Genomic DNA, 11402 nt, shown 5'->3' with positions numbered 1-11402 from the left:
GAGCACGAAGCAATATTTGTAAGCAGTTTATTAGGACTTCGCTTAAATGAACTAATACCTTGAATAGGATACTCGCAATACCAACAGTTGAGACAACAGCAACATAGACGAAGAACAGTTCTCAGTACGCGGAACAGGTAGACAGTCTGCAATCATTATAGTCCACGCCAGTACATTACGACGAATGATAATCAACACAGAAAGGTAATCACAACAAAACTGAAGTCGGAATCAATTTACCAACAACCACACAACATTCACCCCTCCTTATTTTAATGAGGCACTCGGCTTGTTCGCAGTGGCAGCTCGTGACAATATGGCAACACGTTACGAACACACCCTAGGCTCGAAGTCCTAGTTGCAAAACTGTCCAAACGCACCCAAGACATGATGTCCCGAACACACCCCAGACACGATGTCCGAGGGGCAAAACAGTCCGAGCTCATCTCAGACATGGTGTTCGAATGGCAACACAGTCCGAACACACCCCAGACATGATGTCCGCACACACCCCGGACTCGATGTCCGAACACGCCCTACTAGTACTGTATTTCCATGTACAAATGAAGTGTGCTCTTGAAACTGCAATTTCATCACTTTACAGTCTAAAAACCAAAATCAAACAGCTATGAACGAATTCTCCTTGAAGCAAACTTTCATTTAAGATCGTTTTTTCCAAAATATATTAATATGTTTTTGAGCAATCCGCAGTCTAAATCGTGTAACGCCTGACTGATTTTAGATTTCCCCCTCAATTTAACCTTTGGCCCTAACCTACAGGGCATCAAATTTCACTTGGAAATGTGGACGATCAGACAAGCTTCAAATAAATCCAAGTGCGGTATCTCAACTGTCGTCCATCATCTAGCTACACCTTCTTGAATATTTCATTAAAAAAAAACCGAGATGTGCAGACCTGAAATGAGCAGAAAATTGTCAATTTTCAAAGTGGCGTAACTTTTGACCCCGAAGTCCAATTTTCATAAAATAAAGTTCATCCTGTATCAAATTGGCTCCTCTGTGTGTGTACCAAATTTCAGGAGATTTGAAGAGGTAGTGATGTGAACATCGGTTGTCTGTGTATGGAATGGCCCAGTAACTTCATGATGGTACGGTAACATGAATTTGCCGGCAACTGTGATTTTAACGTATGTGCCACGAGAGGTCCGCCGGTGAGCTGTGACTTGAAGTGTGGTAACTGCGTAAACGGCGTACGGAACAAAGATTCAACACGATTCATGTTCGCACTAGACCTGGAAATGACTATAACTCGAGACTAGAGATAGCGTAAGCCTAAGTGGAAAGGTCAACGAGTTCGGACAGATACGCAATTGTTATCTCATAGATTGGGCCTGTCATATTGAATCCAAAACATCATTCTGAAGAACTAAGAATAGTAGCCTCGGAAATTCGGTCTCGGTACAGCATAGGAGATTTTGGCCTTCAAACTGGAGACTGTAACACGACACATACGGCTTTATTACTGTCTATAGGTCTGTTGCGAAATCGCCTTTGGAAAATATATTACCGAATAAATACGTGAATGAAAGCTTTAAACTTATTACACTGTTACATGACATCATCGAGAAGTGGTCTCATGCCCTTTTTCGGTATGGTACACTGTCAAAATTAATGCGAACAGACCAGCACCAAACTTTGCGTAAAATTTACTGAGGAATAGGCTGATCAAGTGATCAGCTGTTAGCTGCCCTTGAAAACGAAATAGCTATCTCGCTTGACAGCAGGGGGTTGTGAGCAAATGGCTTGAAGGCCACAATTTCACGGTGAAATTAACATTGGAGAATATAATATCAAAGTAAATATTTGAATGCAAACTGAGAATGATATCATCATCTCAGTTAACTTTACCGCAGATACACCGGCTTTTGCGTGAAATCCGCAATGCGTTATATGCTAAAGTGTCAGATCTGAGCACATCTCTACCATACTCGACCTTGATAACGAAATTACTGCCCTAATCACTGAGTATCAACCTTGAGACTTGGCACAGCGTTCGATACTAAAACCAAGACATACCATGCAAAATCTTATGACGGATCTAGGTAAGGAGCATCGTTAAAATCAATAGATACCAAGACTGGCTTTGCTTTTAATCTGTTAGCGATAAATAACGAGTCAGCTCTCACTCGAATTAGGAAAAGAAATTACCACTAACACAGTTCAGTGACAAACTTAAAGCTTGGTACAGCGTTTGATATTAACATTAAGACTTACCGTGCCAAATTTCATAACCGATCTCAGTATTGAACATCGTCAAAATCAATGGATACCAATACCGGCTTTTGAGTAAAATCTGTTAGCGATACATGACGGATCAGCACACACTCAACTTCGGAAACGGAATTACTACCCTAAACTTTAAGTAGAAACCCTGTAACTTGGGGCAGTGTTAAATACCACCATCACGACATGACATACCAAGTTTCAAGAGTTTTCATGGTGTGAAACACCATTAAAATCGACCTATACCAGCAAAGGTCGACTAAACGCGTATTACGGTAATCGAGTTCAGATATAGATACGATTGTTACATCACACCTCAGGGGCGACCAGGCATATTTGCCCCGCTTGCTCGGCCATTTTACGAATAGGAGAGAGTAAATCACCGTTTCTTCATTGTGCGCGGCTTTGAGAGAATAGACAGTGAAAGCTTGTTATGAGCGCTACCGGGGCATGCCCCGGCTAGGCATTCGCAAAGCGAAAACGCGGAAGAGAATTCGATTTTCGCACAGACTTCGCTATATATGGGCATTAACAAACGAAACGACAAGAAGAATACGATTTTCGCTGTGATTTCGGTATATATAGATTGGTGTGCGTCTATAAATGGTAAAGAATTGTTACTGAACAGAATATTAGGTGGGGCAATGCCCCAGTTGCCCTATAGGACGAGCCACTACTGGTTGTTCGTATCTGTTCGGTGGGACGCCTCTTGTTGTTCTAGAGGAGCGACGAGGTGAAATTTTCATTTCGTTTGTACCGAGAGCAGAATCATCAGCTTGTTTTGGCGGCTCTTCGTCCTTCTGCGTAACCGGCTTGCAACTCTGGATGGCATCGGAGAACTTCGAATCAAGCGGACATTGCTCCGGAACTTGCGGACGAGGACACGGGGCAATATCGGATATTGCAACAGTTCTTTCTCTCCCGTCGACGTGGCGAACGTTCGCATACAATGGGTTTGAGTTCAACAGTTCCACTTCCTCCACCAAGTCGTGGTTTTTGTTCGAACGGACGTGACGTTTCAGGAAAACAGGACTAGGCTGGGACAGCCAAGTCGGCAGGACCGTAACAGCACTTCGTCAGCCCCCCAAAATTTTGGATTCGGGCCTCCCACAGGATTGTCAATCCAACTTCTGGGGGGCTTCGCCCGCCAGACCCCCTCCCTACTCCCGTTTGCATACTAGCCAATTATACTCGCTGTACACGCTGAAGCATATTTCATGTCGGTAACCATGGGGTTTCGAAAGAAACGAAAAGAGTACATAATCGTTGTTTGTATACAAGTACGACGCATACTAACGTACGATTCTTGGTGACAAAACATGCAAAAAAACAATAACACTGAAAATAAGAGCAAATGTGTTATCGAAAGCGTTCGGAACGAACCTTACTAGTGGCAAAGGCTTTGATGACGTCTTCGTAATCAACACTCTTTTTACGAGCATTTTCGATAGACAACATAGTGAGCGAGGACAATCTGTTGTCGGACATACTAGTACGGCTGTACGTTTTTATAAGCTTCAGTTTACGGAAGCTGCGTTCGGCACTGGCAACGGTAGCAGGACACGTCAACACAATTCGAAAAGCGATGAATAAATTCTGATAAACCTCGAACATTCTTGGGGACAGGCAGTAATTGAGAAAATCCTCTGTGGATTTTAGACTGGTATCTGTAAGATCCGTCCCAGCAGGGTGCCAGTAATCTTCCCGTGCAACCCTCTCCTAACCTCATTTCCCACGACCTTAATCTCGTATCGATAAAGTATAGTCTGCGAAGCACGTGCTTTGAGAGATCGCCACTTCGCCAGTGTATAGCGCCGTAGCGGGCGTGCTCGCTTAAGTCACAGAGTCGTATACAGGCAATTAGATACATCTAACTTTGTTCTTTCTATATTCGTTAATATATTGCAGTATGATTTGAACCTGGTAAATCTACAAGTTTCTGACCACTATTACTACTATTTGGCTGTTCTGTGCTAGTAAAGAAAGCTCCTTGGATCTGCGTGTGTGATCAGGATTGCAAGTGTACTCAGAGCGGTCATTAGTCAGTGACTAGTGCGTACAACGGGAACTGTAAGCTGTAGCGTCGACTCCAATCAAGCACTATACCAGCGTGTCTTGCAACAAGTCGTTGCAACGACCGCTACAGTCAGAAACTTTACCAGTCATAAAGTTGAAAGTCGGAAAAGTTGAAAATAATGGAAGCTGCAGCAACGTCAGAGATAGCTGACTGCTCAGCCGTACAAAGTCAAACTGTGGCAACGTCAAAGAGTGCTGACTGCCCAGTTCCCCCAAGTCCAGAGAATGTTGAAGACGAACGTGGAAGTGTCAAGAAAGAAATTGTGGACCAGATCCCCGCGAAGAGCAAGTCAGTGGGTTCTGATGTTCCAACCAGTAGTGACGGCACTTTCCATGGATTCGATCAGAGATTGGTTGAACTTGAACGTCAGTTCCATGAAACAAAAGGCGAAGTTGAAAGATATTTGGACGAAACTGAGACTGCCATGGCGCTATGCGCAAATAAAGAGGAAGTGCGTGAAGAAATGAAAAGAGTTGTTAGCCATCGAAACGAAATGAAGAAAATTACTGAAGAAATTATTTCAAATCACGCGGAAAGTACGGAAACAAAAGACTTCACCAACAGTCTGAGGTTGGTTGAAATAGATTTTAAAAGAATGCGGCAAGCCGTTGCGGACTTCATGATGCTTCGATCCGAAAATGGATCCGTATGTAGCCGCGCGAGATCTGGAGCCGGCTCGAGATCGAGTCGCCATACACAACACAGTCGCACCAGCCTCGCCAGCAACAAAGAGCTACGTCATACGAGAATAAGGGAAGCAGCCGCTCTGGAAGCGAAGCTGGAATTTTCAGAGCAAGAAGCTGAAATGAAGAAAAAGTTGTCGCAATTGGCTCTGAAGAGTCAAATTGCTGAAAAACGAGCCGAGATCAAGGCTTGTGAGCAAATTGAAAGGGAGGAAAACGAAAACCTCTTTGGTTTTGATGATGATGAAGATGTCGTACGTGAAGAGCCAAGTTATGCAGATATTCGGTGCAAGGTTCCCGTATTGAATTCGGAGGAAAAGGTACAAAACTTCGTTATTAGTGACCCACATGTGTGTCCTGAAGTTAGGCAATGTAATGTGAAATCTAGTGAACCCGTATCCTACGGCCCAGTTATTGATGAAACTCCCGTGCAAATGAACAATGTCCCACATGTTGAACCGGAAGCAACCGGTCGAAACACGTATGTAAAGATGCCCGTAAATCAATCTATCGATATACCAATTGATCGTCAATACAACATGAAACCGTTGACGCGAATACCTGATATAAAGGTTTGGGTTTTCGATGGCGATGAAACTAATTATATGGAATGGGAAAATTCGTTTAAAGCGTTAGTGGAAGATAGAGTGTATTGTGTTCATGAAAAGATGAATTTGTTGAAACAACATCTTGGTCCGGGCCCGTTGAAAGTTGTAAAATGTTATTTTTTGCATGGTACCGAGGAATCTTATCGAAAAGCAATAAGTGACTTGCGAAGTAGGTATGGAAGCCCAGTCGTTGTTGGGCAGGCCTTCCTAGATAAATTGAAAGGTTGGCGTCATATAAAGGAACATGATAGACTTGGGCTGCAAGAATTCTCTGATTTCTTGGAGCAAGTTTTTGTGAACAAACGGTTTGTGCCAGAGTTAGGCACTCTTGATTACTCGTCAAATCATGTTTACGTTGTGAAAAAGTTACCTCCGTCACTTATTGATAAGTGGCGTTGTAAAGTGTCAAAGTACAAGGCACAGATGAATGATGTAAATTGCTACCCCCATTTGAGTATTTTGTGTCATTTGTGAGAGATCAGTCTGAACGTCGAAATATGCCAGAATTCAGAATGTTGGATGAAAACCGAAATAGTAATATCACGCAATCTGCTCAAAAGTTTGGCCGTGATAGGCCATGTGTTTCATTTGGTACTAATGTTATGTCAGGCGAATATAATTGCCTGTTTTGTGGAAAATATGACCACCATATCCCAGATTGTGTGGATTTTGAGAATTTACCGTTTTCTGAACGAATATCGTTTATGCGTGACAAGTTTTTATGTTATGGATGTGGGGAAAGATGTACTAGAATGCACCACGGTAAAGATTGTCCAAAACGCGTAGTTTGTAGGAAATGTGGAAAGTTACATTTAACTAGCTTGCATCCGTGCTCTGCTCCCGCTGTTTCGAATTGTATTGAAGTGTCCGAGTATAAAACTGTGGGTGATTGATGTTGTATAATTGGTGCTTTGGTCTGAGATTATCCTTGTCTGTTTTGTATTTTATTGCTGTATAATGTATGTGATTAGCATTTGTTTGTGTTTGTTACCTGTTGCCTGTTAGGGTCTATTTCTCCCTTTGTGTTCGATGTAATGTTTGTAAAAGTCCGATTACCCCGACGTGGAGCCACATTGTTTACGAAAATAGTTGTAAAGACATTTTGTGTTGCACAAAAATGTCCTTAAAGTGGGGAATGTAAGATCCGTCCCAGCAGGGTGCCAGTAATCTTCCCGTGCAACCCTCTCCTAACCTCATTTCCCACGACCTTAATCTCGTATCGATAAAGTATAGTCTGCGAAGCACGTGCTTTGAGAGATCGCCACTTCGCCAGTGTATAGCGCCGTAGCGGGCGTGCTCGCTTAAGTCACAGAGTCGTATACAGGCAATTAGATACATCTAACTTTGTTCTTTCTATATTCGTTAATATATTGCAGTATGATTTGAACCTGGTAAATCTACAAGTTTCTGACCACTATTACTACTATTTGGCTGTTCTGTGCTAGTAAAGAAAGCTCCTTGGATCTGCGTGTGTGATCAGGATTGCAAGTGTACTCAGAGCGGTCATTAGTCAGTGACTAGTGCGTACAACGGGAACTGTAAGCTGTAGCGTCGACTCCAATCAAGCACTATACCAGCGTGTCTTGCAACAAGTCGTTGCAACGACCGCTACAGTATCCTTCTCAATTACTAAAACAAATCTCTTCAACTCCAATGCCATCTCACATGCATCCCCGATCTTTTGTTGGAAGATTTTGCAGCATTTGTGAATGCTTTTATTTCTGTGTTCTCGCAATAAATTTTCTCGTGTCACGAGAAAGCCGAGTGTATCTGCGACGTCACGCATCATCTGGAAGCGTTCTCTGATTGACATAATAACTTGATCAACAACCTCCAGAAAGAAATTGGTTCTAAACCTGTCGACGGATGAAACTTCGTCTGTTTCATCTCCGGCTTCATAGCCGAACAATTTGCGTTTTCTGCTGGTTCTCGATTGTGGAAAGTTTGCATCGATGTTTAACTCCCGAGAAAGCTCGCGACCAGACAATACTACATTTTCGTAGCCTGTTTCGCGATATGGGCGCAAAAAGGTTGCAGTAGCTGCAACCTCCGTCACTGCTTTTGTAGCGATACCCCGCTGCCTTGTAGCAGTTTACTCGTTTTATTAATTTCACGGAGAATGCTAGGCCAAATAATCAGCGACAATATGAAGCTCCATGAATTCATTAATGCAAATAAAGATCTGGCCCAGGGTTGTAATGACTCGAGTCATGACTCGACTCGAGTCAGACTCGAGTCACGTTTTTTTTGTGACTCGACTTGACTCGAGTCATTTTCTTGAAATGGGAAAATGACTCGACTCGACTCGAGTCAATATTTGGATTGACTCGACTTGTACTCGAGTCATTACGCATGACTCGACCCAAGTCAATGACTCGGCTTATTTTATATGACTTGAAGATGAATAAATTTGCGAATCGTAATGGCTAGTTCAACACATCTGACGAATTCTGCCGACATCGCTATTTGTCACCACTGCATTCGTTGCACTCGTCTGATATCAGATATGCCGCCGCAAAAACAACAGACTATAGAAATTAAACATGGAACGGCAACGACCGATTTTGCAGCTTCGTTCCGCTTCGCTGAGGCTGGAGTGGAGCGTGGTTTTGCCTAAGCGACTGTAGGATTTCTGGCAATCCAAAAGCTATCTTCCCGAGCACAGAAATTATTGAATATGGTCTTGATCGAAAGCCACTGCTGCACCGATTCCGAAAATATAAAGTAAAATAATGATCAGGCACTGATCCACCTAGAATCCGTCCTCCAAGTCGAAATATCGGCATTGTTCGAACAATCGGAGAGTCGCAACGGGTCATCGTTATGGTCATTGTGTTGCGGTTACCCGATTGTTCTGAACAATGCCGATATTTCAGACTTGGAGGACAGATTCTAGGTGGATCAGTGCCTGATCATTATTTAAATTTATATTTTCGGAATCAGTGCAACCGTAGCTTTCGATCAAGACCAGATTCAATAATTTCTGCGCTCGGAAAGATAGCTTTTGGATTGCCAGAAATTCTACAGTCGCTTACGCAAAACAATTCTCCTCTCCAGCCTCTGCGAAGCGGAACGAAGCTGCAAAATCGGTCGTTGCCGTTCCATGTTTAATTTCTATAATGGTACCATAGTGTCTTATATGGCGTCGACACAACCAAATCTCACGCCTCAGAAATTGACTCACGTCACAATTTCGATTTGGCTACAGGCAATTTGAAGGTCATTTTCGACCGGCTTGGCGAGCATTAAATTTGGTAAAACGGGTATCAATCGAAAGCTGACTCTGGACTGATTACGAAAACATAAATGTTATTCCGCTCGTGGCCCCACAATCAGCCTCGAATTTTTCATTGTTATGGAGATCGGCATTGGGACGCAATAATGCTGTCTGGCTCTTTTGCTCTTGAGCTACTCTCTCGTTTCGCCAGACAGCATTGTTGCGTCCCAACGCCAATCAGGGTAGTACCAACTACCAATCCTGCTCTCTCTCTCTACAACCATTCAATTAGGCACGCTATCACTGTCAATTAATTGCGCGCATTAGTGGAAGCATTGAAAAATTCTATTTTAAAGCGTTTTGCAGGAGTGTTTGTAAATGTGAACATGATCACAACTGATTGGTCTTTGGATTGGCCTATCGGTAATCCAAAACCGTTTGGTGAAACCATCTTCTTCACATCATGCGTGTTCGATCCGAAATTTGCTTTCCATTAGCTTATGGATCTAAATTACTCAGAACAATCCCGAATTGCACTGCGGCAGAAAATAATCGAGTTGATGATGACTGGGCTTGACACTCATTCATAGAGAATTACCAGCCAAGGTACATGAACATTGAATCTAGCTCAATTTTAAAAAGTAGAATCAATTAGATGATAGGAGAACATTTGAATTTTGGATTTGAAAATAAATGAAGTATTTTTAGTGAGAAATTCTTTCATATAATATAATTACATTGTAGTAGTAAGCCGACTATTTTTTCATATCCAAAATATTCTACTCTAATAACTTCATTTCTTCTAGTTGGAATTTGCTATGAATCATATTTTTACACAATGTAACAATATCATGAGATAGCCGGTAAAATTCGAAAATCTCTATTTGTAATTAATCTAAAATTTTCTTTCATAGCATTGCTTTCTACTGGTTGGAATTGAGCCTAATTTGATTTTTTGGGGCAATCTAACAATTTTAAGGAGTAGCCGGAAAACTTCAAAAAATGTTTTCGAACAGCCCCATTGTACAATTATTTCTCCAATGCTGATGCTGCGATGTAGTCTGTAATGCAATTGGGAAAACCTTAAGTAATATCAAAAGGTATCTGTTTTTTGTCACTGCACAATGCACATCGCTGCATGCACGCTTTTACAGCATGGTGTAAATACCTCTACATAAACATGCATCTGCTGATTCTCTATCAGCTGGTATCTCCGTGAACTCGTTGGTTCTCTATCAGCAATTTATGAGCTATCGTCGATGTGCTTATCAGAAAAACTGAATGCTTGAATTGGTGATGTATCAGACTGACAAGACAGATATTTGATTTTACGTTCGAACTTAGTGAAGTTATCTGTAGCATCGGTAAATGAGGCCAGGACCTGTCCATTAACTGCCTAAATAAACACGTGCCAAAACTCTGATAGGGAGAAAATGAGCATGTTTGCCAATCTAGGAATTCGATATCACCCAAGCAGGATTGAAAACATGAGCTGAACATGACTTCAATACTGTGACTTGGACTCGACTCGAGTCATAACACTATGACTCGGACTTGACCCTTTAAGCGGTGACTTGGACTCGGACTCGAGTCATTGATGAATTGAAAATGACTCGACTTGACTCGAGTCAAAACCACAAAAGTAAGATTGACTCGTGACTCGGAACCATGTGACTTGGTTACAACCCTGATCCGGCCTCTGGAGCAGGTTTTCCATCTTTCTTCGAAAGATCTTGCAATTCAGGAAGAGCCTGTAAAACTTCCTTCAGATCAAATCGAATAGGTTTGATACATTTGATGCGACTTTCCCAGCGTGTGTCTGACGGAGCATTGACTGAATGCTTGACACGGTTTTCAGAATTGTCCAGCGTTGAGGTAGGACGAAAACAATACGTAGATTCTTGTTAGAATTCCAAAAAACTTGACCGATTCAATTGACGATTTTACGCTGTCTAGCAAAACCAGATTTAGCGTGTGATTAGCACATGGCACATACATTGCCTTGGGATTGATTTGCAGCATTCGAGCGTGGACACCAGACTGTTTCCCTTCCATATTGGAACCATTGTCATATGATTTCCCCCGACAGTCACGCAGATCAAGCCCAAGTTCCTCTACTCGCTCGAGGAACGCTTTGAGCAAACCCCCCTGTGGTGTCATCTACCCTCAAGAACCCGAAAATTTATTCTGTCACCACAGCGGCGGCGCAATAGTCCCATTCCACATATCTTAAAATAACAGACATTTGCTCATGGTGTGAAGGATCTGGAGTACAATCTAGAACAGTGGTTCCCAACCTTTTTCGACTCATCGCCCCCTTTTCAAGCTCAACGCCGATCACCCCCCCCCCCAAATTTTGTGAACCGAAAAATTGGTATCCAATCTGTAATCATCGTCGGGTTGACTAAAAAAAGAAGGTCAACTTTTTGGCTCGTTGTCGAATTTTACACTTTTGCAACTAAATTTCCGTGGTTTGACTAAAAAAAGGTCATTTCTCCGACTTGACTCCAATATAGCCGTTTTAACGCGTCATCGCCCCCTTCGCCCCCTTTGTCCATTTTCGCCCCCCTATC

At 42.5% G+C, this 11402-nt stretch overlaps 1 protein-coding gene and 1 long non-coding RNA gene across 2 annotated transcripts in view; one reads left to right on the top strand and one right to left on the bottom strand.

Moving 5' to 3' along the window:
* LOC145459277 (uncharacterized) overlaps positions 1-11402 on the top strand; it is a 416587-nt gene that overhangs the window by 45522 nt on the left and 359663 nt on the right. The window lies entirely within an intron of this gene.
* Positions 1-11402, bottom strand: part of LOC145459127 (uncharacterized) — a 59218-nt gene that overhangs the window by 38103 nt on the left and 9713 nt on the right. The gene's annotated exons all lie outside the window — the stretch shown is intronic.

This window comes from Botryllus schlosseri, chromosome 2 (genome assembly GCF_051294905.1).
Source record: "Botryllus schlosseri isolate E-star chromosome 2, Bs_hap1, whole genome shotgun sequence".
NCBI classification, from domain to species: domain Eukaryota; kingdom Metazoa; phylum Chordata; class Ascidiacea; order Stolidobranchia; family Styelidae; genus Botryllus; species Botryllus schlosseri.
This window is presented reverse-complemented; position numbering and strand designations above follow the sequence as displayed.